The sequence below is a fragment of the Protopterus annectens genome, chromosome 6.part0 (genome assembly GCF_019279795.1).
Source record: "Protopterus annectens isolate FY-2018-M chromosome 6.part0, PAN1.0, whole genome shotgun sequence".
In the NCBI taxonomy this organism is placed as follows: Eukaryota; Metazoa; Chordata; order Ceratodontiformes; family Protopteridae; genus Protopterus; species Protopterus annectens.
The window spans coordinates 783,289,268-783,317,124 of record NC_056737.1 but is presented as its reverse complement, the minus strand read 5'-3'; the positions used below and the strand labels follow the sequence as shown (position 1 = coordinate 783,317,124).

The window sequence follows — 27,857 nt, the reverse complement described above, 5'->3', positions numbered from 1 at the left end:
CTTGTTGTTCGTGAGAATGTAGTCCTTACCAAGTTTTGCTGTAACACTGACCATCTCAACCTAAAATCTTAGCTGTTGCACTAGTGCCATTTGCCAGCTCTCCCAAGTGAGATCTTAAAAAAACGCCTAGAAGGAGGCCTTTTGAACATACCTCCACCTTGCTGGAGGTCTTCTAGTCTCCTCTTCCTTTCTCTGTACATTTCCAGGATTATCAGGATTATCTCATGTATCTTTTTGATCTAGTTTTTTATTTGCTTCACCATAAAGGTGTAGGGCAGACCATTGAATGGTGAAAGCCAGAACTGTAGCCCAGCATAGGCGCAGTTTTTGAATAGAGTCCTTTAAGTCCAATCTCTAGTGATGAACCACTCTTTAACTTGAAGACTAAAATTTGTGATACGCATGCTGTTGTTTTTTTCTTTTGAATTGACAACCTATTAGATCTGAAGTCTGACTTTTAAACATGATCATCCTGCTGTATGTCTTTTTATTCTCATGTTGCAGTATTCATAACAGTAGGGAGGTTGCTGCCGGCAGCACCGGACATCGGCCAGTATGCCAAAGTCTTTTGATAAGGCGTATGTGCGACCTTGCATGTCAAAGCTATAAACCTACATCTGCTATATATGTGACGTCTGCACTTACCCAACTTAGAACTTTTCTGCCACAGTGCTCTACAGACTTCGATCACCAGCTCGTGGAATCCGGTTATTTATTTGCCTTCGGCTGTCCACATTCAAGCTAAGTACCCTTTTGAGATTTTTGATTATGCACTTTTTTCTTGTATTCCAGTCGTACATGTCAGCTAGGAAGGGAAAGTGTGCTTGAGGAAGACAGATTCCACACAAGGACATGCACGAGAAGTGCTTGTTTTGCTTAGGGGCAGGCCACAACTACAGGTCTTGTGACATCTGCCAGTCCTTTGTTCCCAAAACTTTGAGAAGCTGGCTGGATGCTTTAAATTTATACTTAGACATTCAAATACTCTGATGTTTGGCATCAGGTATGGAGGGGGGTAGGTACCCCTGAGGAGCTGCCTAGGAAGAAGGCCAAAAAAAATCTAGGCCTGATGCCCATGCTGCATCTCAGGAGTCTGGTGAGACTCTCTAGGTGGATGATAGCCCAGGGTCTCGTCAGACGTCAGTTTTACTGCTGGAACTGGGAACCATGGTGGAAGCTGGTTCAGCGGAAATCCAGAGTACGTCCGCCGAGGTTCAACCTTCAGAACGTGATGGTGAGGAGGAACCATGGCTTATGGAGTCGGAGGGGCCTACTGCTGCCTTACCATCCACCCTGACATTGGATCCCAAACCAACTACTTCTCCTGTTTCCTTAAAAAAGACACAAAAAGAAAAGCACAGAGCTACAGAGTCTACACCAGGATGGAAAGTGTTTTCACAGACCTTGTTCAGTGCTTCCAGGCCATTCAGTCTCTGGTGCCCCAGCCAGTTCAACCCCCTGTGCAGGCCCTGGAAGACTTGGAGGAAGAAACGTCTTCCTCAGATGAATCCCTGACTGAATACCTAGCAACTGTATTTCGCCTGCCTTTCTGTTACATTGAAGCTGTTTTTACTGCATTTAACTTAATATTGCACTTGGAATCCTTGTTTGTTACTATTTGACTGTAGTAGCTGATTCATAGCATTTATAAGTGTTTGCTGTACCTGTTTCTGCCTGTTTTGTGAAAAAAAGAAAAAAAAGAAAAAAAATATCTCTTGTTTTTCCTGCTTTACTAGTTTAGTCCAGTTTCAGAGTTGCTGATTCCTGGGCTTTGAATAAGTGACTTTTCTTGATACTAAGTATATTTTTTGTTGCTTTCCACATCTGAATACCTAGCAACTGTATTTCGCCTGCCTTTCTGTTACATTGAAGCTGTTTTTACTGCATTTAACTTAATATTGCACTTGGAATCCTTGTTTGTTACTATTTGACTGTATTTGTAGCAAATTCTTCTGTGTAAGCTGTAGTAGCTGATTCATAGCATTTATAAGTGTTTGCTGTACCTGTTTCTGCCTGTTTTGTGAAAAAAAAGAAAAAAAGAAAAAATATCTCTTTTTTTCCTGCTTTACTAGTTTAGTCCAGTTTCAGAGTTGCTGATTCCTGGGCTTTGGTTGTAGTTCCTGTGTATTGTTTCCTTGCCTTATTTGGACGGAGGAAAGCTACCTTGCTTACCAGTGAGAGTGGGAAGCATTGAGCTGCCTTTTGTCCAGTTTTGTGAGGTTTCAGCCAGTAACTAGTAGTTTATTGGTCGTTTTGGGCCAGTTTCTAGCTTTTTCCAGCCCCCTGGTATAAAACTTTCAGCTTGTACCTACTCAGCACAGACTCCACGTGGGCCAGCAGAGTAATCCAGGCTGCAGAGAGCTGAATAAGCGACTTTTCTTGATACTAAGTATATTTTTTGTTGCTTTCTACATCTGAATACCTAGCAACTGTATTTCGCCTGCCTTTCTGTTACATTGAAGCTGTTTTTACTGCATTTAAGTTAATGTTGCACTTGGAATCCTTGTTTGTTACTATTTGACTGTATTTGTAGCAAATTCTTCTGTGTAAGCAGTAGTAGCTGATTCATAGCATTTATAAGTGTTTGCTGTACCTGTTTCTGCCTGTTTTGTGAAAAAAAGAAAAAAAAAGAAAAAAAATCTCTTGTTTTTCCTGCTTTACTAGTTTAGTCCAGTTTCAGAGCTGCTGATTCCTGGGCTTTGGTTGTAGTTCCTGTGTACTGTTTCCTTGCCTTATTTGGGGGAAGGGAAGCTAACTTGCTTACCAGTGGGAGTGGGAAGCATTGAGCTGCCTTTTGTCCAGTTTTGTGAGGTTTCAGCCAGTAACTAGTAGTTTATTGGTCGTTTTGGGCCAGTTTCTAGCTTTTTCCAGCCCCCTGGTATAAAACTTTCAGCTTGTACCTACTCAGCACAGACTCCACGTGGGCCAGCAGAGTAATCCAGGCTGCAGAGAGCTGAATAAGCGACTTTTCTTGATACTAAGTATATTTTTTGTTGCTTTCCACATCTGAATACCTAGCAACTGTATTTCGCCTGCCTTTCTGTTACATTGAAGCTGTTTTACTGCATTTAACTTAATATTGCACTTGGAATCCTTGTTTGTTACTATTTGACTGTATTTGTAGCAAATTCTTCTGTGTAAGCTGTAGTAGCTGATTCATAGCATTTATAAGTGTTTGCTGTACCTGTTTCTGCCTGTTTTGTGAAAAAAAAAAAAAAAAGAAAAAAATATCTCTTGTTTTTCCTGCTTTACTAGTTTAGTCCAGTTTCAGAGTTGCTGATTCCTGGGCTTTGGTTGTAGTTCCTGTGTACTGTTTCCTTGCCTTATTTGGGGGAAGGGAAGCTACCTTGCTTACCAGTGGGAGTGGGAAGCATTGAGCTGCCTTTTGTCCAGTTTTGTGAGGTTTCAGGAGGTAACTAGTAGTTTATTGGTCGTTTTGGGCCAGTTTCTAGCTTTTTCCAGCCCCCTGGTATAAAACGCACTAAACGCGTTAAGCGCGATTTAAGCTTAAGCGGAGCTGCCACTGTTGCACACTAGGGCAGTGCCGGTTAAGCAGGTTTAAACTATTCGGGCTACCTAAAGTCCACTCTTCAAATTTTCCCTTAAAACTACCTTCCTCGAACTATACTACTGATCAAATCAGCGTATCCTATAACTAAAAAGATCATCTCTACTTGACTCCAAGTAGACTATTCTCTATCTATTAAACCTAGCACTTGCTCCTACAGTACTTATTACCTTGATACGGCACTCTTGTCATAGATAGTACCCCAAAAGGCAACCCCATTTCTCGGTCACCCACGTCCCCGAATCTTTTTTAAAGTTTTTCGTCTACCCTTCTAGCATGTCGAGGGATCAGTTGCTAGTGTCCTCTCCTGCTCAGCTGGTGAACCTGGGAATATTGAGGCAATGTTTCAATTGCCTCATGTACACAGACAACCCTTTCCTCCTCCCACAAAACACAAATACATGCGAGAGATGCAACTATACGGCCAAACTGGAGGCTGAGCTCTCTCAACATAGGACTGGCAAGACCAGTCAGGAGGAGAAGGTTACCACACACTATAGACCCAGTCTCACATAGTACCATTACAACCTCAAATCATACACATAAACACACAAAGACATACTCGGAGGCTCTGATCAAAAATCTACCAAAACAGCAGAGGCCACCAAAGCAGACACCCAAACAACCACCACCTCAGAACACAACACCCGCAACACATAGACCTCACAGTCAGAGTGTCAAACAGTCACAGCCCTTAAGGCCAAACACAATGCCAGACACACTAGTCATTGGTGACTCCATAGTCAGACACACTGATGTCCCGCTCACCAGACTGAGTAAGGAGAAGGTCACAGTAAGCTGCCTGTCAGGCGCTAGAATCCGCCACATAACGCAAGCACTCAGGTCTCTCAACAGCAGGTACAAATATGACTCAGTCATTGTCCACGCTGGTGTAAACGACCTGAGACGTACCTCCTTGGACTACATGAAAAGTGACATTGAGGAGCTTTCTGATTATGTAGCCCAGGCAGGTATGACCCTGACCTTGAGCAGTATCCTACCTTCACCAAGAATGATGCCACAATACAAAGATGATCAGCTTTAACAATTGGCTTAAACACTGGTGTCATTCAAAGGGGATCCAGTATCTGTCTGCCTGGGATGACATGCTGGACAAGCCACGCTGCTTCGCAAGGGACGGCTTGCACCTGTCACCCTGGGATTCGGATATTGGCAAAGGCTCTTGCCACCCCATAGTGCCTTTTTAGGCAAGGCTCAAATTCTAAACCTACCACCCTAGAACACAAAAAGCAAAAAACTAAGAGTAATGCTGCTCAATGCCAGAAGTCTAAATCTCAAAATGCACGCACTCGAGGCCCTTCTCAGTATGGAGAACATCGATGTCTGTGCTGTGACAGAAACCTGGTTCAAGGCTCCTGAGAGCACCCCAGCTATCAGGTTTTACCTCATATCATGCATTCCGCCCCAAAATCCGGACAATACCAAGAAAGGAGGGGGGTATCCATATTCATCAAGGACACCCACACCTCAAGACTGGTGGCAACGCACGATGCATCGGAGACCATCCAGGTGCAATTAACCATAGGCAAGACTGCTCTGCAAATTGTAGCATGTTACAGGCCACCCTCACAAACTCAGGAAACTCACATGGCCTTCCTGAAAACACTAGAGGGGATAAATGTATCACCAAACACCATCATACTAGGTGACTTCAATTACCCTAATATAGACTGGGAACACTACTCAAGCCCAAACACCCTAGCCCAAAAGTTCCTGGAATTCATAAACTCAAATGCCATGGAACAACTAGTCACCATCCCCACAAGAGGAGATAACATACTCAATCTCATCATCACGAACATGGGAGCACAATGTTCAACACCGGAAGTATACCCCTCACTGGTGAGATCAGATCACAAACTAATCTCGCTGGAGGTCCTCATCCCACCCCACCTGAAATAAAAAGACCAGAGTAAAAACTTCTCGAAAGCCGACTTCACACTTCTAAAGACTAGTGTGGTCTCCTTTAAGGCCCCCAAGCCGGCAGAAAACAGTACTCAAGCCGCTGAATCACTTACAAATGCCTTCTACCAGCACCTGCAGGACTGCATGGATAAGGCAATCCCAAGCAAAACAAAGACTCTTTGTACCAAAGGCAAGCGTCCAGTCTGGTGGACCCCAGCCATAGACAAACTCTACAACAAAAGGAGGAAGCTACTACAAGATAGAGCAAAATCCTTAAAAGGTAAGACACCCTTGATCACTATAAGTAAAAAACTAAGAGCTCTCATAAAATCATCCAAAGCAAATTTCGAGAGAAAAATAGCTAAAGACTCAAAAGACAATCATAAGGCCTTCTTTAGCTATGTTAGAAACCTAGGAGGAAACTCCCAGATATGCTCAGAACTAGTTCAAAATGATGTGAAGATTACTGATCCTACAGACATTGCCAACATACTGGCTGACAGGTTCAGTGCAAACTTTTCCCCCACCCCCAAAAGGAGAGATATCTATACCAAATGAGTGCAGCCCCCCAAACATCTCCAGCGCCCAAGTGAGAACTGCTCTCTCCAAAGCAAAAAACACAGCATCCATGGGACCCGATGGTGTCCCCGGCTGTGTGCTCCACGAACTCAATGAGGAATTAAACCCACAGCTAGGACAGCTGTTTAATCAAAGTCTTACCTCTGGATACGCACTCCAGGAGTGGCGCACTGCAACTGTGGTCCCACTTCACAAAGGGGGTGCCACCACAGAACCTAGAAATTACCGTCCCATTAGCTTGACAAGCCTTATCTGCAAAGCCATGGAGAGGATCATAATGGACCTCATAAATAAAGACATAGGGAATTTGCAGACTTTGGATCCAACCCAGTTTGGCTTTGTCAAAGGCAGATCATGCCTTTTAAACTTGGTTGACTTTTTCAAACAGTCACCAAAGCCATTGATGAGGGAAAGGCAGTCCATACAGCCTACCTCGATCTGGCTAAGGCCTTCGATACAATACCCCACTCGGGTATCATTGAAAAACTCATCAGCTTAAATGTTAACCCATACATCACAAGATGGGTTGCAAACTGGCTGAGTGACAGAACCCACAGGGTCAGAGTTGCTGGCGCCATGTCAGACTCAAAGCCTGTCACAAGTGGTGTCCCACAGGGCTCAGTCCTGGGCCCACTCTTGTTTGGCATCTACTTTTCCAAGTACAAGCAAACACAGGAGGGTTATGGCTGACAAAGTTTGCAGATGACTGCAAACTGGGCCATAGTAGAAAACACATCTGACACAGATATCCTTCAGAAGGGTCTCACAGAAACGGATAACTGGTGCCAGAGCCACGGCCTAAAGTTAAATGCCAAAAATGCATAGTCATACCCTTCGGGAAAAACAAGGTTACCCCTAGCTACCAAATAGGTGGCAATCCACTGAGCACAGAAGAAGTTATCAGGGACCTGGGGACCCAGGTTGATAGTAGTCTGTCATTCGACACCCATGTAGCTAAAGTAGTTAGGAAGTCCTTCTACATTGCCCACCTTATCATGAAGGGATTCTCATCTAGATCAAGGGAGGTCATAGTCTCCCTTTACTCATCACTCATCAGACCAATGATTGAGTACAATGCCCCATTCGGAATGTATCTGACCCGACACTTGCAGCAGCTGGAGAGGCCACAAAAGTTCCTCACCAAAAGGATAAAGGGTCTCAAAAATCTGTCCTATGCTGCCCGACTGAAAGAACTCCAGCTCTATTCAGTCGCCACCGCTTGCTCAGAGGTGACCTTTGCCTAACATACAAGGCCATGTCAAACCCAGATTTGATGAATATGCTTCACCTCAAAAATCTAGATCCCTCAGAGCCACAAGGGCGGAGACTTAAACCTCGACACGGCTATTAATAGGACGTGCTGGAGGGATAGATTCATCACCCAAAGACTCCCTATGCTGTGGAACAAAATCCCGGTACATGTGAGGCAGAGCACCTCGCTGGCCTTGTTCAAGAGAAATCTTGACCAATGGATGGGAGATCGCAGATATACCCCAGGAATTACCTCAGTGTCACTGCTCGACAGAGGCACAGCAAAATAATGGGTATAGTTCCCCATACTAAAGGGGTGGCGTAAGCCACAAAACAATGGGCTAGGCTTATAAATGCCCTCGGGCAGATAGCCTAGTATGAACCTATGAACCTATGAACCTATGACTTATTGTTCCCAAATTGAGACCCTCAAGGACTTTGCTACCCCTGAAGAAGATGATTCTCTTAGTCCTGACTCTCCTGAGGAAGAATTTTTTTTTTTGGGATGCCATTACATTGAGGCAGCATTTTAAATGGGTGGTTTCTGATGTGTCCGAGACTAAAAAGAGGTATTTTGAACTTCTGCAGGTGGAACTAGCTTCTCCATCTGGAGTTTCCCCATTGCTTCCAGCTTTCCAGGATGCCTCTCAGGCTGCCTCTCAGAACCCAGACTCCCAGCTTCAAAATGACCTGATAGATTTTATAAGATTCCCCAACAGGCACAATTCCTGTTCAAGAATCCTCTTGCAGTTATTGCTGTGTCAGCAGACAAATCCTCCAGGCAGTTACTCCTCTACTTCTTTGTTCCCAACTGATAAAGATAGCAAGTTCATGGACAAAACTGGTGAAGAAAATTTACTCTTCTTCCACCATGGTCATTAGAGCTATTAATTATCATACCCACATGACTAAATATGTCCTAGATTCATTGTCTAAGGCTACTGCTCTAACACAAGTAACATATTCTCCTGCCAAGTCTCAGCTAACTGCCCTGCTCTCTGTCTCTCAGGTGACTAGGCATTTGTTTAAGTCAGCTATGATGCTGTAGAAGCATCATCCAAATATGCAGCATCTACTTCTGTACTGAGAAGGTATTTCTGGCTAAGACTCCAGCCCTTACCCTTGGATGTACAGGTCAAATTACTGGATGCATCTCTGGATAATAAAGCCCTTTTTGGCACCCCTTCAGCTGAGCTCCTTAAATCCCTCCAATAAAAGGACAAAGATCTGCAAAATTTGAAACAATTGCTTGTTTCGCTCATTTGTAGATACCACAGGAACTACCCACAAAAGGCCGGTTTTGTAAGGAGGCAGTCCTCCCACTCTTCTGCAGCCCAGTCTGAGGGAGAAAGACACCTTAGGAAGCAAACCACTCGTAGACCCTCCACCACTTCATCCCCTGCTTCCTTTTGGAGACAGCCAGACCCAGACAGAGCTCCTCCACGGTGACTCAAATTCCTTACCCAGATCCACTCCCCTGTCCCTCCGTCTAACCCTTTCCCTACACTCCTGGCAGAAAATAACTTCAGAGAGTTGGGTCATTTATTTCATACAAAATGGTTACTTCATGACTTGTTGGGCAGTTCCCTTCCAGAGGACCCCTCAACCTCCATTCTGGATCAGTTCCTATCTCAGGGCACAATAGAACATGTCTCTTGGGATCAGATAGCCAAGGGATTTTATTCCAGAATGTTTCTAGTCCCAAGAAAGGATGGTCCTTGGAGACCAATTCTCATCTTGTCCCTACTCAGTCAGTATCTCAAGGTGCCTATCTTCAGGATGCTCACCTTACAGCATCTCTTACCTCTTATCCCTCACCAAGCCTTTGTGGTATTCCTGGATGTGATGGATGCTTGCCTTCACATCCCCATTCACCCCAGCTACAGGAAATCCTACTTTTCTCAGTGGGTTCTTCACATTTTCAGTTTTCTACATTGCCATTTGTGCTCTACATAGCCAAGAGTATTCACAATGTGTCTATAGAGCCCAAGTTATCGCCCATTGCAAAATGCAAGGCATACACATTTACCCCTACCTAGATGACCTAATTCTGCACCAAGAGTATCACTCCCTGTCCCATAACTTAGTCATGGTGTCCAGGATCTTGGAGGACCTAGGTTTCACAGTGAATCTACAAAAATCTCAAATGACACCAAGTCAAGACCTTATCTTTTTGGGGTGTAGGATAAGTCTGGACATGTCAGCCTTTATCCCCTGCCAGAAGACAGAAACCCTCACCCACTACTTCCAATCTCTCATTCCTCTCCAAACCATCTCAGCCAAGGAATTTCTGACTGTCCTGGGCCACATGGCCTCCCTGATTCCCATGCCTCCCTTGGCCAGGCTGCATATGAGGAAATTCCAGTGGGTCTTGAGGAATTTGTGGAGCCAACACACACATCCTCTAGATGTTGCACTCCCTCTTCTCCCATGCTTGAAAAAGGAACCATTATGGTGGATCTCAAACATTACCCTCAATCAAGGGGTATCCCTGCACTTCCCTCCCCCCACATAACACCTCTACACTGCTGCATCAGATGTGGGTTGGGAGCCATCCTGCACAGCAACAACAGTCAGAACAAAGTTCAGGGGGAGTGGTCCACCTAGAGAAAAAGGGACCACATCAACATAAAGGAACTCGGGGCCCTTCTCTTGGCATGGCAGGCCTTCCAAGAGATTCTGCTGCCAGGCACCTTGAAAGTGATCACAGACCAAATGACTGTTCTGTGGTATGTTAACAAGCAGGGAGGAACAAGCTTTTTATCTACTCTGCACCTTGGCAATTCAAATTTGGTCCCTAGCAGCGAACCTTCACATACATCTGCAAGCTGTATACATTCCCTCATCCAGGAATGTGATGGCAGATACCCTCAGCAGAACCTTAGCACCCTCTCACTAATGGATGCTTCACAGGGTGGTGTTTTTGGATCTTATTCACAGCTGGGGTATTCCACAGGCAGATCTATTTGCCTCCTCCCACAACAGGTAGATGCCCTTGTTTTGCATGAGGACTCTGCATCCACAGGGTTGGAAGGTGGACGCCTTCTCTTTTTCATGGGATCCCCTTTAGACACCTGTATTCAGAGGACATGCTCAATGTCCTGCAGGTGGCCAGGAAACCTAGTACCAGGAGAAATTACTTATCTAAATAGAAAAGATTCTCCAGGTTGTGTCTTAAGAACAAACAGACATTGATTGTTCCAGTACCTATGGTCCTTTCTTATTTGTGTGAGCTGCTACATTCAAGACTGACCTTTTTTTCTGTAAAAGTGCATTTGTCAGCCATCTTCGCTTATTTGTATCCAGGCTAGACGTAAAACTCTTTTTAAAAGGAGCCTTCCATATCAGACCTCCTTGTAAGCCCATTCCTCCATCCTGGGCCTTAATTTTGTGCTGGAAAAACTCGCATTACCTCCCTTTGAACCAGCCCAGTCAGCATCTCTTTAAGTTATGTACTTGGAAAACAGTTTTGCTGGTGGCCCTTACTTCTGCCAGTAGGGTCTCTGAAATCTAAGCCCTTATGTCCACTGCACCATACCTTATCTTCTATAGAGCTAGGGTCTCCCTCAGGACTTCCTTCATGCTTATGGTGGTTAATGTGCTCTCCTTGAATCAGACCATTAATCTACCTGTCTTTTTCCATCAGCTTCAGAACTCCTCAGAAAGGACTTTGCATTTCCTGGATTTTCATAGACAACTGAGGTATTATCTGGACAAGACCAAGTCCACTAGAAAGTCTGACCAGCTTTTTGTCTCCTTTCACCCTAGAACCCTGGGCAAGGCTGTGTCAAAACAGATAATTGCCTCATGGATCTCATTTTGCTGTTCCTTTTATGGAAAAGAATTGAACTCCAATGTGAAAGCCCATTCTATCAGAGCAGCTGCCTCTTCAGCAGCTTTTTTCAGTGGCATTGACTATACTTCCATTCTGGAAGCAGCCAGCTGGTCTTCTGTACATACTTTCACCAAACATTGCAAGTTAGACTTGATTTCTAGAGCAAGGATTGGGTTTGCCAGGTCACTTTTGCAGGGTCTCATCTACTCTGTCTTCCAGCCTCCTACCTAAAGCTTTGGTACTCTCCCTACAGTTATGAATACTGCAGCATGAGAATAAAAAGACATAGAGTAGTTGTGTAAGAGCTTACCATAACCATAGATGTCTTTCTCTTCCATGTTGCAGTATTCAATACCCCTTCCTTGTTTGTTGGTTTTCTTTTGTTTGCTTGTATTCCTTAAAAGGGTATAACAGTTGCCATGTAGTTCTATAGCTTAAATTCTTCCTTGAGTTGGTGGTATGTTGGGGTCTGGAAAGCCTTTTTTTCTTCTAGTCTCCCTGGAGTACTGCAGCATGCGACAGTTCTGAGTTGGCTTCGTGCAGGCATCACATATATAGCCAACTTAGGTTTATGGCTCTGACATGCAACGTCACACATATCCCTTATCAAAAGACTTTGGTATACTGGCCGGATGTCCAGTGCTGCAAGCAGCAACCTCCCTATAGTTATGAATTCTGCAACATGGAAGAGAAGGACATCTATGGTTATGGTAAGTTCGTACACAACTATTCTTCATCATCTCACCTGGGTGAATTTTCAACCTGTGTGCTTGTGTGTTCAGAACTTCACTTTGTCTTACACAAGGGTAAAGTCTGATTTGATGTAAATTTTCAGTCTATCCTCAACTGTTGTGTTAGGATCTGATCCCACAGATCCAACTTGGCCATTGCTTAAGCTCTTGGCAACCAAAAGACTCTCGAACTTCTCCCTTACCCATAATGCACCAACCCTAAATTACCTCAGATGTCTTTTCCACTTTCAGTAAAAGATGTGGTTGACCTCCCTCTCAAGCTTTTTGAGATGTGTTTATTATCATCATCTTATAAAACCCTCCATTTCTTAATATTTACGTATAGTTCTGATATCGCTAATATTCCTTCTCCCTTGCCTTCCTCATAAAATTTCTTTATTGTTACGATAGTTAACTTATCCTTTTCTTTCCGTACATTGAGTACTACTTAAGTTCAGTCAGATCTGGAGAGCTGTCAGAGCCAAAGCTTCCCTGTTGGATCAGAGGTGTTGAAATCAGTTCTGAAGTTCTTGGAGCCATCTCTGCACCTCAGAGCCTTGGTGCTGGATAGCTTGGCTCTGGCTTCCACCTTTGGAGATTGCTTTCGGAGTGGGGGAGGAAAGTTGGTCTTAAAACTTGTCTTTTTGGATCCAAAGTCTTCTCTCTCTCCTAGGCGGTCTGCCTTCAAGACTGTGAACAGGGTTTTGTCTGCCTGTGTAGAACGGACGGATCAAACCCACCTCAGATCTTCAGCCTTCTACCTTGATATCTGTGCGTTCAGAGCCTCATCACTGTCTACCACAGGGACCGGCAGTCTGAGACCCCCCCCCCCCAGGCTTCCCAACAGGGTATCTCGACTTCTGATAACTTCCCAGAGCATTCCACTAAGGAGGTTCCTAGGAAGAAGACGTATAAGAGGAAGCACTCGGACTCCCCACAGGAGTCCGTCATGGAAGATGCGGACTTCGATGAAAGTGAAGGGTCATCACAGTCACCTCCTGAAGATGTGTCATGTGGCGACATCCTTGAGATCCTAAAGCAGAGAAGTAGCTGGATGCCCAGCAACCCTTCATCTGAGGACTCTGCATTCCTGGAGGCTTTCGGTACTGGCCCATCTACCTCCTGAGTTACTCCACTCACTGAGAAGCGTATTGAGTTACCGTCAGTGGGCATGGAAGGAACCCGACAGAGTTGACCCCATACCTAGGAGACTGGACAAGATTATGGATAAGCAGTTTTGGGGGTAAAGGGGTGCCCATTGATGCCACGGTTGTGGCAGCAGCCGTAAAAAAGGAACTTGCTGAGGAAAGTTCCACTGTTCGTCTCCCTAAGAGGGGAGTGTAGGGTGATGGACAGGTTTGGGAAGTGCGACCTTCGGCTTAAGGTCACTAAGTTATTTGGCATTCTCAAATACCCTCTCAAGATCCATTTCTGCAGAGGTGCAGTCTTTGGTGATTTCTCAGTTGGCTATCCCCCAATCTATTTTTAATGCTTCTATGAGGCTCATTTCGCATGTAGCAGAAGGAACCTCAAGGGCAGCTGGTTCAGGCATTTCCATCAGGAAACATGCCTGGATGCGTTGGTAATTTTGCAGAGCCCTTCAAATGTTCATTCATCAGTGCTCCTTTTGATGACACTTCTTTATTTGGCCCCAAAGTGAAGGACACATTTTCTAGGTATGAGAAGGATGGAAAGACCCTATCTGCCATAAGTGTATGTTTTTCGACACCCTCAAAGATCCTTTTCTAAATATCAGTGAGGTGGTCGTAAGATGTGGTTCAAGAAATCCCAGGGTCCTTTCCAGGAGACGCATGGAAGGAAGTTCCCCAGGGGCAGAGGAGGGAACTCCAATGGTCAACGTCACCCCTGTGGCAAAGGCAGCGTGGAGATCTAGGGGTCCAGAGATTCTCTCTGACAGATCTTTACCAGTGCTTCTGAAAGTAGGACTGATTGTCCACTTCTGGAGATGGTTATCATTGCACCAGAGAGCCTTGTTAGACATAAAAGATACTTGGTTGCAGAGGATTATTTCCCAAGGTTGTGTAATACCCTTTTTCCTTCCACCTCCCATCTCAAAAAAAAGTCCCTGATGTTCCATCCAGTCAGAGGGTATGAGCAGCAATTCAAATATTAAGGCTTCTAGAAAAGAGAGTCATCCAAGAAGTCCCACCAAACCAGATAGAATCCAAAACTTGCTCAAGGTTCTTTTTTGTGCCGAAGAAAACAGGACTGGAGACCAGTTTTGGAACTCAGCAACTTAAGCAAGTCTGTTTGACGCACCAATTTGGATGGTCACTGTTCAGTCCATTCTCCCTTTTCTGGGCAAGGATGACAGGATGTGGTCTTTTAGACCTTCAGGATTCCTACTATCACATAAAGATAAACAGATGATCCAGAAGGTACTTGCACTTCTTGCAGGGAGCCAGTCATTACCAATTCAGAGTTCTTCCCTTTGGTCTCACCACAGCCCCCAGGGTATTCACCAAATATATGGCAGTATTAACATCTCACTTGAAACTGCAAGAATTCCAGGTCTTTCCATTTCTAGATGACCAGCTCATTACAGCCCCGACCAGGCATCAGTTAATAAGGGCAAGAGATCAGGTTCCCTAGATGTGTTCTCACTGGGGATAAACATATAAACTATGAGAAGTCTCAACTGGAACCAACTCAGAATTTGAAATTCATATGAGCACTGTTCAACACAAAGTCAATGTATAGCTTCAGTGCCTCCCTCAAGGGTAAAAATGTAAGATCACAAGTCAGAAAAATAATCTGCACTACCAATATTTCAGTCCACTTGGTCAATCAAGCTGTAGGATCAGTGTCACTAGTACTTTTAGCCAGATTTTACACAAGGATTCTACAGTGGATGCCAACACAATGGTCGATACTTTATCAACCTATGTCAACTCTAATTCGAATCAATCATGTATGCAAGGGAAATCTCAGGTGGTGGATTCAATCAGATCAGGTTCTACAAGGTCTTCTGTTCATTCCGCCTCAGCCCAAGGCCATAGTGACCATGGATGCTTACCAGTTGGGGTGGGGGTGGAGGGCACTTTCTGGGAAAAACAGTCCAAGGTACTTGGTCCTCCAAAGAGGCCAATTTGCATTTCAGTGTCCTAGAGATGAGAGCAGTGTTTTTAGCATTGCAGGCCCTTGAAGATGATCTCCCTTCAGGGATGATTGCAGTTCATATGGACAATATGTCAGTAGTTTGGTGCATCAACAAACAAGGAGGGACCAGATCTTACCCCTTGTGTCAAGAGCAGTTCAGAGTGTGTTAATGGGCGATCTCATCCAGGAACGTCCAGTGTGATAGCAGACAAGCTGAGCAGGTGCATTCTTCTACCTCACAAGTAGTTTCTCAAGAAGAACGTGACATATGATTTTTTCGCCAGTGCGGCCAGCCTTGCTGTGATATTTTTGCTTCTATCCTAACAACAAATACAGTAGCTACTTTGCCCTAATCCCCCCACAGGGGAGAATCACCGAGGGATGCTGTACTTCATGATTGGCCTCCGGTCTACTTTATGCCTATCCACCAATCCCACTAATTCCAAAATTCCTACAGAAAGCTGCCATGTTGAAGAGCAAAGTCATCCTCATTGAACCTTACTGGTCTCGACAGATTTGTTTTTCCTTCTTTTGGCCTCACTTAACCAACCTTGGGTTCTGGATCTGACTCCAAACCTGTCTCACTCGACAGACGTGAGCCACCCAGACGTATCAAACCTCAGGCTGGCCTGGCTTCTCCAGTTCCATTAATAGCCAGACAGCCTGTGCTCTCTTCCCTGTCTAGCATATGCTTTTGTCTTCACAGAAACCTTCAACATGTAAAATCTGTTGCAGTAAATGGAAAATATTTGTATACTGGGCACATCAAAATCATGCTGAACCTTTTTCAGCTCCAATACATAAGATCTTTGAATTTTTGACTCTACTTTTTTAAATAAGGAGCTAGTTCATCGACTGTTAAAGTTCAGTTAGCAGTGATATCAGACTTTCACATTGGATTTGAGGGTTTCTCAATAGCCTCTCAAGTTGTGCAGAGCTTTCTTGTGAGGCACTCTACTTTTAAGACTTGAAAGACCCTACTCCCCCATGGGACCTTAATCTGGTACTACAGGCACTTATACATTCCCCCTTTGAACAAGCAACTAAGTGTGATCTTAAATATCTTACCTGGAAAACTGTTTTTCTAGTAGCAATTACATCTGCTAGATGAATTTCAGAAATTCAAGCAGTCTTCAAAACCTCCATACTTGATTTTTCACAAGGATAGCATTACATTATGAACTAATGCATCCCTTCTTCCCATGGTAGTGTCAGAATCAAATATCAATCAGTCCAATCATTTGCCAGTTTTCTTCCCCAAGTTTGTTAACAAAGGAGAATACATGTTACATTTACTGCATGTTCACAGTCAATTACGTTTTTACCTGCATAGAACAAAATACATAGGAAAAACAGACCAGTTGTTTGTTTCCTTTGCAGACTTGCAGTTGGGAAAACCAGTTGCCAAAATAACTTTAGCCAGATGGCTAACTGATTGCATCTCTTATTTATAAAAAATTGGGGTTACTGTACCACAACCAGCTCATTCAACTAGGTCCATGGCAACGTGTTCAATTTTTCTTTCCAGGATGTTCATGGACGACATACGCACAGCAGCTACTTGGACTATAGACATTGGATCTGATCTCCAGAGGTAAAGCATCATTTAGTTCAGCTGTGCTCAGGAACAGCCTTGTTTGAGTCCACCCGGGATTTTACGTAGCTGGGAACTGTGTCCCATCACTTGAAGATAGAATGAGAATGGACAACATCAGATAAAGAAGTTATGTGCTTATCATAATGTTCCATCTGTGTTGTCCATTTTCATTCTTCCTCAACTCTTCACCCAATAAACCCCATCATTGGCAAACTTCTGGAAGAATGAGTTTTTAGGGAACATCACTGCCCATTATATTGAGCTCCAGATATAGTCTTTTTATGTGTTGACTGCATGCAATTTTTCACCTACTTTATCTATGCATAGTAAATATTTCCTTTCTGGCAAAAATCGGCAAACAAGCTGAGATAACTTAGGGTTGGTGTATTATAGGTAAGGGAGAACCTCAAGAGTTCTTAGTTGTCACAAGCTTTAGCAACAGCCGAGTCAGATCCGAGGGATTGGATCCAAACCCATCAATTGAGTAAGAATGAAAATCGACAACACAGATGGAATGTTATGGTAAATATTTGGTTATTGTAGAGCTATCACAAGCTAGTGTATTCACCTCTGGTTTTCTTTCTGGGTGCTGAAAAAGGGAGGAGGGTGTGGGAATGTGTTCTTACTGCCATGGATGCTTAGTTTTAGCTCTGTTGGTTCCAGGTTTATGGGAATATGAAATCTGATATTGTTGATCCTCGTTCATTCCTTACGCATGGGTATCGGTTCCGATCTCGGAGCCTAGCCGGCCATTTTCCAAGCTCATGTCAGCTTCAAACTCTCGAGCTAAACTCTTACCCACAATCCCCCTCTCCCTGTTATCCCAGATTTTGTTTGCCACGTTGCCATTCAGTCGTGTCAAGCTGCTTCTCTTGAGCTAAATACAGTTATTTGTTGTTTAATAGCCATATATATGATTTTTCTGTCAGAAAAGTTTCTTTTTCATTGTCTCTTACCCTATCGCATCTAGCGATCATACTTTCTTCAGGTTTTCTTCTCTTTTCTCTACCCTTTTACTGCGAGGTATTCTCCCCTTGCCATCGTTGGTAATCCTTCTCTTTTTCTCATACCTTCGGGTTTTCCTTTCTACCACTGCTAGTACCCTTTTCTGCTTTCTAAATTAGCTATTATGGCAGATAAGAAAGGTAGTCTGGGGTTTAAATGGTGTTCTGATTGTGGACACAAACTACCTACTTCTGATGCACACTCTTTGTGCGTTTATTGTTTGGGGGCATCCCTCCTGTTTGTTGACCCGACCTGTACTATTTGTGAGAACTTTTCAAATAGAACCTTGTTGGAAAGGAAAAACAAGCTGTTACTGAAGGGACTTCTTAAATCTCCCTTTTCAGAGGCTATTTCTGGGTCGGACGCCTCAACCCCTCCTAGAGCCCATAAGAAAATCTTGGATGTTCCTACCAAGGCTAAATCTTTGCCTTCATCCCCGGCTGGGGACTCCCGCCAACCAAAACCTAAAAAGGCTAAAGTTTCAGCTCCGGAGCTCACTCAGTCAGCCTCAGTGCTTTTGGTGCCTAGACCTTCGGCACTGAAGCCTTCAGCTCCATTAGTGATCTCGGCTCAATCTTCTCCTGCAGCCTTCACTATATCGGCACCAAGGGGCTCCTCGGTTCAGGACTATTACCACTGTATCAGCACTGACCATTCAGTCGGCGCAGACCTTGACCATGTCAGCTCTGACATCTTACTCAGAACCGACGCCTTTATTGTTGACTCCAGTTTTGTCGGTTCCATCTTCGGTACCGACAACCGCTTCGGCACCGATCCCTGTGTCGGTGCAGACCATGACCTCGGCACTGATGACTTCTTTGGTGCAGACACCCGTAGTCCAGTCTCTCTCAGCACCGTTATTCTCGGTGCAGACTGGTGAGATGGGCACCGAGTTTGCCTCTTCTGTGGACAGGCCTGTTTCTCCCTCAGTTTCCGTGAGGTCCACTAGAAGCCTTTCCGAACACGATGTGTTGCGTCTGATGGATCAGGTGCTCTTGGCCAGAGGTATCCCACCACCCAGGAACTATCCTTCCTTGGGAGGTGATCACCCGTCTCCAAAGACCCCTTCTTATTTTCCTCCTTCATTGCCTTTGAAGTCCATGGAAATAGCACAGTCTTCCCCTTCTGCAGTTCCCTTTATGGATCTCACTAAGGGACCGCAGTTGCCTTTGTGGCAGGAAAGCTTCGCTACGACCCAGGATCTTAGTTGTGACATGCATAGTTTGCTGCTCCACAGCCATCCAGGGACTCAGGGGTCGGGAGGCTGAGCCACTTAGGGGAGGGGTGACCCCTGTCCTAGACATTCACTCCTCTTCAGGTGGACCAGCCTTCCAACTGATGGAGAAGGCTTTCACTCCTGCTAGCATTACTGGACTGTCTATCCCTCCACCCTCCTCTGGTATATTGGTTTCACAAGTCGCACTGAGCGGACATCAGGTGCAAGGGCCTCAGGGCATATTCCCACAGGAAACCCCTTTTCCATTGTCTTCCCCAGCTTCTCCCGCTGAGGAAGTCCACCGGAAAAGTTCATGTAAGAGGAAGCACATGTACTCCACAGAGGAGTCCCTCACTGAAGAGACAGATTTTGATGAGAGGGAAGGATCCCCTCGGTCACCCTCTGACGTATCCTTTGATGATATCCTCAAAATCCTGAAACAGAAGTGACTGGCAGTCCTCTAATCCGACCTCTGAGGAATCTGTGTTCCTGCAGGCTTTTCGCGCCCGGCCACCTACCTCCTGGGTTACGCCACCTGCTGATGAACTTGTCTGGCTTATCGTGCAGCGTGCATGGAAGGCTCCTGACACCGTCCAAGCTATTCCCCGGAGGTCAGATAAGATTTTGTCCCCTCCTGTTACATATCCCCATTGGTCAAAAGGTCTTTCTGTGGATACTTTGGTGGTGGCGGCCGCAACAAAAAAGGATCTGGCAGAAAAAAAAAGCCAGACTATCCATCTGCCTAACAGTGTCCCGGGCCCTGGACAGGATAGGGAAGCGCACCTTTGCATCAGCGACCTTTACTATCAGGTCCCTGAATTATAGGGCACATTTTACCAGGCTTCAAAGGGATCTGATTTCTGATCTTTCTGAAACCTTGGCTGGTGCCGTGTCTGATGAGGTCCGTGACAAAGTGGCCTCTCAGCTGGCCACCATTGAGTCAATATCTAACTCCTCTATGCGACTGATATCTCACGCATCAGAAGGAGCAGTTAGAGCAGCGCTTTCAGCTGCGGTCCTGAGACAACAAGCCTGGATGTGCTTGTGCAATTTCGCAGAACCCTTTAAGCCTTCCTTTCTTAATGCTGCCATTGAGGCCTCCTCGTTGTTTGGACCCAAAGTTGAAAGCACACTGGCCAGATGTGAACAGGACGGTAAGACCCTTTCTGCCATAGGTGTCCATTATTCTTCCCCTCGATGTGCTTTCTCCTGAAACCAAAAGAGTGGGAAGATATGGTTCAAGAAATCTCAGGGTCCTTTCCGTGATACACAGGCCAAGTTCTCCCCTAGAGGCAGAGGGGGAAACTCTCAGGGAAGACTCTCCTTTTGGGGCAGAGGGGGTCTGTGTAACTAGGGTTCCAGGGATTCTTTCCCTGGCCAATCCTACCAGCCCTCCTGAAGAGCGGCCCAACTTCCTTCCTCTGGAGGTGTTTGGGGGACGTTTCTCCTTGTACCCTTCTGCCTTGCTAACCATCACCACTGATTCTTGGGTACAAAGGATTATAACCGGAGGTTATCATATCCCCTTCGATCTTTGTCCTGTCCCTTCAAAAAACTTTCCCGACCTTCCACCCAGTCAAAGGGAAGAAGCAGTGCTAGAGATAGAAAAGCTGCTAAGAAAGAGAGTCATCCAAATAGTCCCTCCATACCAGATAGGATCCGAATTCTACTCAAGACTATTTTTGGTGCCAAAGAAAACCGGGGACTGGAGACTAATTTTGGATCTCAGTGTATTGAACAAGTTTGAGAGAGCACAAAAATTCCAGATGGTCACAATACAGTCTGTCCTCCCGCTTTTGGAAAAAGATGATTGGATGCGCTCGATAGATCTTCAAGATGCGTACTACCACATAAAAGTGGACAGGCCATCAAGAAGATTCTGCACTTCCGTGCGGGAGGCAGTCAATACCAGTTCAGAGTACTGCCCTTCGGACTTTCTACAGCCCCCAGAGTGTTCACAGAGTGCATGGCAGTTGTCACAGCTCACTTGCAACTTCAAGGATTCCAGGTGTTTCCATACCTAGACGACTGGCTCATTTCCGCCCCCACCAGACATCTACTGGAAGAAGCCCTGGCATACTATGTCCTTGCTGCACAAAGGCTAGGCATAACTATAAACTGGCAAAAATTCAATCTCACCCCATCTCAGTCGACAGAATTCATAGGGGTTATCTTGGACACAAAGAACTGCAGAGCTGCTATTCCAGAACACAGAATTTTAAGGATAAAGCAACAACTGATTCCAATCCTTTCAAGGGATAAATCCACAGCTCACTCGGTTCTGCAGCCTCCATCACCATTGTCCCCCTGGCTAGGTTTCACATGAGGCTTCTACAATGGCTACTGCTCACCCAATGGTATCCCTTTCAGCATCCTCTTTCAGCCATGATTCGAGTAACTCACAGGTGCAAACAGGATTTAATTTGGTGGATGACACGCAGTCTGTCACAATGGTCTCGCCCCTTCTCCCCCCAGCAACCCAAGGCCACAGTGACCATGGACACCTCCTTGATGGGGTAGGGGGGACTATGCCCATATGCATATAACTGTTCTAGAGCTGAGGGCGGTGCTTCTGGCGTTGCAAGCATTCCATCCCCTGCTGCCGTCTGGGGCAATTGCAATTCAATCAGACAACATGGCGGTGGTCTGGTACATCAACAAGCAAGGTGGAACCAAATCTTACCCCCTTTGTCAAGAGGCTATGAGGATATGGCAGTGGGCGATGGCTACCAACCATTTTCTTCTAGCAATGCACATTCCCGGGAGTTCCAACATGATAGCCGACAGACTCAGCAGGTGCATTCTTCAACCTCACAAGTGGTCCCTGAATCCCTTGATAGTGGCGAAGATCTTCCACCGCTGGGGCCATCCTTGCTGCGACCTCTTTGCATCCGCAACCAACTACAAATGCAGCAATTACTTCGCCCTGATTCCCCCTCCAGGACAGTCACCCAGGGATGCTCTAATTCACAATTGGCCCTCGGGTCTTCTTTACGCATTCCCAACCTTTCCCCTCATTCCCCAGTTTCTGAAGAAAGACCATCGGTTGAAGAGCAAGGTGATCCTCATAGCACCATATTGGCCTCGACAGATTTGGTTCCCCTTCCTTTGGCCTCACCTACTAGATCGACCATGGATTCTCCATCCAACCCCGGAGTTGATCTCACATCCACAGAACCTGATTCATCCCATCTTGAACAGCCTGAAACTCATGGCTTGGCTACTCCAATTCCCTTGATTGCCAGGCAGAATGATCTTTCTTTACCAGTAAGTGACATTCTCATTGCATCTCATAAGTCTTCCACTAGAATTACTTATCTGAGCAAGTGGAAAAGATTTACCTGTTGGCTGAAAGATAAACAAGTAGATCCCTTCTCAGCACCAGTGTCGATAATACTAGACTATCTGGCCAACCTTTTCCAATTGGGTCTTTCGGCCTCTACCATTAGAGTTCATTTGGCTGCAATTTCTAATTTTCATGATGGTGTCCAAGATTCCTCTCTTATGTCCCACAAATTGTGCAAGACCTTCATAAAAGGTGTGAATCATCTGAAGCCACCGTTTAGAGAACCTATTCAACCGTGGGATTTATCATTAGTTCTACAAGCTCTGACAATGCCACCTTTCGAACCAGCCTCTTCTTGCGACCTCAAACATCTGTCATGGAAAAACCTTGTTTTTAGTCGCCATTACTTCTGCCAGACGTATTTCTGAGCTTCAAGCTTTGTGTATCAAGAGTCCATACTTGATTTTTCATATAGTGTCTCTGAGAACTAATCCATCTTTTCTGCCAAAAGTGATCTCTGAAATGTCCATTAATCAAACCATTAATCAAACCATTGAATTGCCAGTTTTCTTTCCCAATCATTCAAACAGATGAGAGTATTGCCTAGATACCCTAGATATCCACAGGCAAATCTGTTTTTACTTAAACAGGACTAGGTCCTTTTGTAAATTTGACCGGTTATTTTTGGCCTGCAGTTATTTTAGGATCTGCTGTTGCTAAGGTCACATTAGCTAGATGGTTGAAGGACTGTGTGACCTTCATTTATACACAAAATAATATCTCGTTGCCTACTACCATGACAACTCATTCAACAAGATCGGTGGCAACTTCTGCTGCCTTCCATGCCAGAGCTTTTTTACATGACATCTGTGCAGCTGCAGCTTGGGCTATGCCTCATACCTTCATCAATCATTACAAATTGGAATTGACCTCCAGGGGAAGAGCATCTTTCGGTTCTGTGGTGCTCAGGAATGTCCTTCCATGAGCGCCTCCCAGGAATAGAGGTAGCTGGGGACTCTGTCCCATGCGTAAGGAATGAACAAGGATTAACAATATCAGATAAAGAAGTTATGTCTTACCATAACGTTCCATCTGTATTGTTGATCCTCGTTGAGTCATTACGACCCTCCCTCCTTCCCCCTGCTGTGGTTTCTAGTGGATCTCACTATCCGGTTCTCTTAGGTTATTTGACCAGAGGTAGCCTCTACCCTCTTTGACTTGCAAACTCAATCTGAGGTAACAGGGAGAAGGGGGATTGTGGGTCAGAGTTTAGCTCGAGAGTTTGAAGCTGACACTAGCTTGGAAAATGGTCGGCTCGGTTGCGAGGTCGGAACAGATACCCATGCGTAATGACTGAATGAGGATCAACAGTACAAATGGAACGTTATGGTAAGGCATAACTTCTTTTTACTTATCTTTTTCCTTTGTGACTGATAAATGATGATAGAGGCTTTTATAGTTTAACAGACTTTTTTCCAAGTGGATTGTCAACTACATACATTCTTGTAATAGAATACAGAGTTTCTTTATTATTTGCATTGATATAATACTCAGAAGATAATGTCTTCCTTTAATGCATATTTCAGGAGCATGTCCCACAGCAGCTATCTGTGCTGTAGACATATGCTTGCTTGTGTATAGACTCAGTACAAATATGTTGTAAGCATGTATTTTGTGCTTGTCTTGTACCTACCCTAGGGAGCTTGGTATCTTTCCATCTTCAGTTATCTGATACTTAGCCCTTATTTAGGCAGTCCCTGATGTGTTAATGTTAAAAACTGTTTATTTGTATCTTCGCCAATAGTTCTTATACTTCCATTTTGATTATTCATATCATTCATGTTGTTTTACTGTTGTCAGTCAAGTGTTTAGGCTTAAATATTAAAATAAATATAAACAATTCATTGAGGTTCCTTGTGAAGCTCAACTGATACTGTGAAATCTATTATTTTCCTGAGTATTTCTGATTTTATAAATCTGATTCTTGATATAGCCATAGTATTGCAGTCTGTATAGTGACAGCTAGTTCTTTGATTGTAATCTGAGCCTAGTGATGGATTCTAAGAAATGATTAAAGTATTTTATCCTTTGTGATTTTGCTTTTCAGACTCCTAGAGTATTTGATTTGTTGTGGGTCAGAAAATTCAGGCCTTAATTGTGAAAGTGCCCCAGTGACCTCTTGAAACAATTGTGGATCTGTTCAGCAACTTTGCATAAAATCTTGATTTTTTTTTTCTTGTCTATACTTCTGTAAGATAAAATTCTAAAGCATGTGTCCTGCAGAAATCTTGGCATCCTCAGTCTAACCAGCTGAAATTGAAAACAGGCAACAGAATTCTGCACACCCATGTAATTTTACTTCTGTATCTCTATGGTTAGTGGCCTAATTGTTGTGGCTAGATTAAAACAAAATGGTTGAAACCAGCAAATGAGTGGAGGCATTTTTTCCTTCTTTATTTCATATTGCTGCTAAGTGTAGGCTTGTTGTTACATTTTCTAAATACATTTTTGTATGCAGTGCTTGTCATTGCAGTTTCATTTTCTATTGCTCTATTTGGGTTTGTCACCAAGTGTCTTACCAGTAGTAATGATAAAACTGAGAAGACGACGGTTTATAAACTAGATGATGCACATTACTAGCATAACTACAGCTTGTAAGTTGGTGCAAAGTTTCCAGAAGTCATTAGAAACTTTTTAAAAGAAGAGCAATGAGGAAGTCAGAGCCATTATGCATCTCCCTGTATCAGTTGTCTTTAAAAACATCTGAATATCATTAGATGTTCAGGAACAATAGCAATGTGGAGTTCTGCCAGCTGTATTGAACCAGGTGATCTACTTTGATGTCTGTACCGAGGGATTTCCCAATATTGAAATAAAAAAAAAACTTCAAATGAAGCAAGTGCAAATATATCCAGCTTGGAAATACATTTTAGTCATCCCAGAGTATTAAGATGACATATAGCCAGAAGAAGAGGAGTAACATCAGAAGCTTTATTATGACTTCATGAAGTAATGGGTTACAGTGAATTGCTGCCCCTCCGATGTGACTGTTCACCCTGTGAGTCCTGTCCTATAGGATATACTTTCAGAAAGACCATTACTAGAGATGTATGGGTGCAATTTTCTAAAGAAGTACACAACTGAGGAACAAAATAAACCATTAAAATAAAGAAGTAATTAATGTCATATTGTTGTTCTGAGGTGCATTTTTTACTAATAAAGTGGGCTATTATACTTCCTGGTGTATTATAAATAGTTACAATTACTACAGAGTACTCTACTCATTTTGAGAGGGGCATAACTTGGAGTAGCAATGAACACTATTGTCAATTTTCTGGAATTTTCTGGCATGTAGCTATATCTTATCCCAATCTGCAAGTTTGGTTGCAGTGTCCATTGGTCAACAGACTCAGCTTAGTTTTTTGTTGTATTTTTACTACCTTTGAATCACATCAAAGTTACCTTTAACATCAGTTTCACTGGTTTTCCCCAGCGTAGTTATATTCACCTTGCCCTATGCTACTGAGATAGCGCTGTATTGGCATTTGAAGACTGTGTTTCCTTGCTTTGTAATCCAGCACTTGTATCTCCAGTCAAATCTGTGCTGTATTTTAAAATATGCTGGCTTTATATTTATCTGGGGTACATTTTCAAACGTATTGTTTTCATATGAAGGGTTAGTTTCTGCTGCAGTTTGTTTGACCAGAAAAATGTCACTAGGTCTATTTTCACTGTGTATTTATCAAACCCATGTGTATTTTTTTTTAACAAGGAGCAGCCGGGTGATCATGTAAGGAGTGGGTAGGTACTTCATAATCTGCATCCTTGTTGAATACCTTATTGTGTCTGTGCAGTAAGTTTATGTCCACTTTAAACTGTATGTGTAATTAATGCATTAATGTTGTGTTGAAGTAACCTCACTGCTTTTCTTATGTACAGGTTGGATAAACAGAGCATTACATTTCTTTCTAATTTTATAGTGAAATTGCATCATGTATTACCATGTATGTATGTTTGAGTTGCAGTTTTTTCCTGTACTGTGAGTTATGAACTACTTTTTAAACTGTTAAGGTCCTAAAAGGACGAGAAGAAGGCATTTTAAATGGACTCTGCGCAAATTTTGTGGACATATGCATTTATTACTATCCGTCAGTGTATATTCATGTGTAGCAAGCAATGTTTGATGTATATGCAACTTAGTTGTGTCACTGAGACAGTAGTTAAGGTTTCAGAACTCCTGTTATACTTTGCTGCTGTGTTAATTCAAAGATCTGATGTGAAGAGCTGCACCTTGCAGTGCATTGAATGCATTTTCACTATCCCCTAGGCCTTCCTTTACATTGTACACACCCCACATTTCTATTTTGGCAACTTTTCTTTCTCTGTATGATGACTCCTGGCAATGTTAGGTCCAATTCATTTAAGTGTATCATCATCAGTCTGCACCAAGTAGTGTAACTGTCCACAAATGTTAGTTCTTGTACTCGTTTTATTCCTTGATCCTTACTTAACTTATCATCCTAGTCTTCTCATCCTTTGTGTCTTGGTCTTTCCCTTCTCCAGTTTATTCACTATTATGAATCCCAAGTTTTGCTGTCTACCCAACCCTCCTCCCCACATTTGCCTGTTTTCCAGAGTTAGTCCCAGATAGATAAAACAGCTGGCTGAGTTGTTCTCAGCTGAATTAACCTCCAGCTTATAAGTTGCTTAATTGGATGTATGTCAAACACCTTTTGTAAATACATATTTAATCCTTATTGAGAGGTACCTTGTCTTAGAAGCCTTCTCAGTCACATAAAGAAAGATGTGCATTCTTAAATCATTCAGTCACATAAAGAAAGATGTGCATTCATTCATTCATCCATGCAATTTGGCAGACGGCATAAAGGACTTTGGAGGAAGAGAATCATGCTTTAGTTTCTTTCTCATTAAGAAATTTGAAACATGACCACCGTTATGTAGACTTGTGTTTCTTCATCTTCGCAGCATTTTAATAACTTTTTAAAAGTCCATTGTCATCACCCCCAGTTTTTTCTTACTGTACAGTAAGCAGTGCACAAGTCACAGGATTAACGTTAACACTTGAGTCATACCATCTGCTGCTTGAAAATGTAGTCTAGTTCACAGAGCGATACTAGGTATGTGGTCCATGAGACAAATGTTGAAACCTAGACTAATGTTGAACCTAGACCAATGTCCAAATTTCCCATTTGTCCCAGAGCACTGTTTAAGTGACTTGCTGAAAGAAAGCACAGTAAACAATTAGTGACCGAAACAAACCTGGACTTAAAAGGCGGTAGCTTGTTAACAACTCACAACCTTAATCCTCTTCAGTAACTGCCAGAGCTATTGTCAGAGGTGAGATTCTGGATACCAGTTCACTCAAATTAAGTGTAGGACCTTTGCACTATGTTTGGCAACTTAGTCCACTCAGCCATCCAGATATATAATTCATTCACCCTTAGAGATCAACATGTGAACATTTTCCTCACACGTGTCTCCATGTTTATGACCTGTCAAATATAGCTTTGCATGCACATTCGAACACTGTACTACAGCCTCTAGCTTGTGCAGCATTAACAACATGCAGAAGGAACTGAGGTATAGTCCTTCATATTACCATATTTCTTTCTCTTGGAATTCTGCCATATCAGTCATATCACTTCCTTCCCTGTGCTTCATTCAGTTATAGTCAGACTGGTATGTACATCATGTATTGCTTCACATTTACCACATGTCTTGT

General features: G+C 43.7%; 1 protein-coding gene across 4 annotated transcripts in view; it reads left to right on the top strand.

Moving 5' to 3' along the window:
• DAAM1 (dishevelled associated activator of morphogenesis 1) overlaps positions 1-27,857 on the top strand; it is a 3,124,549-nt gene that overhangs the window by 2,741,089 nt on the left and 355,603 nt on the right. The gene's annotated exons all lie outside the window — the stretch shown is intronic.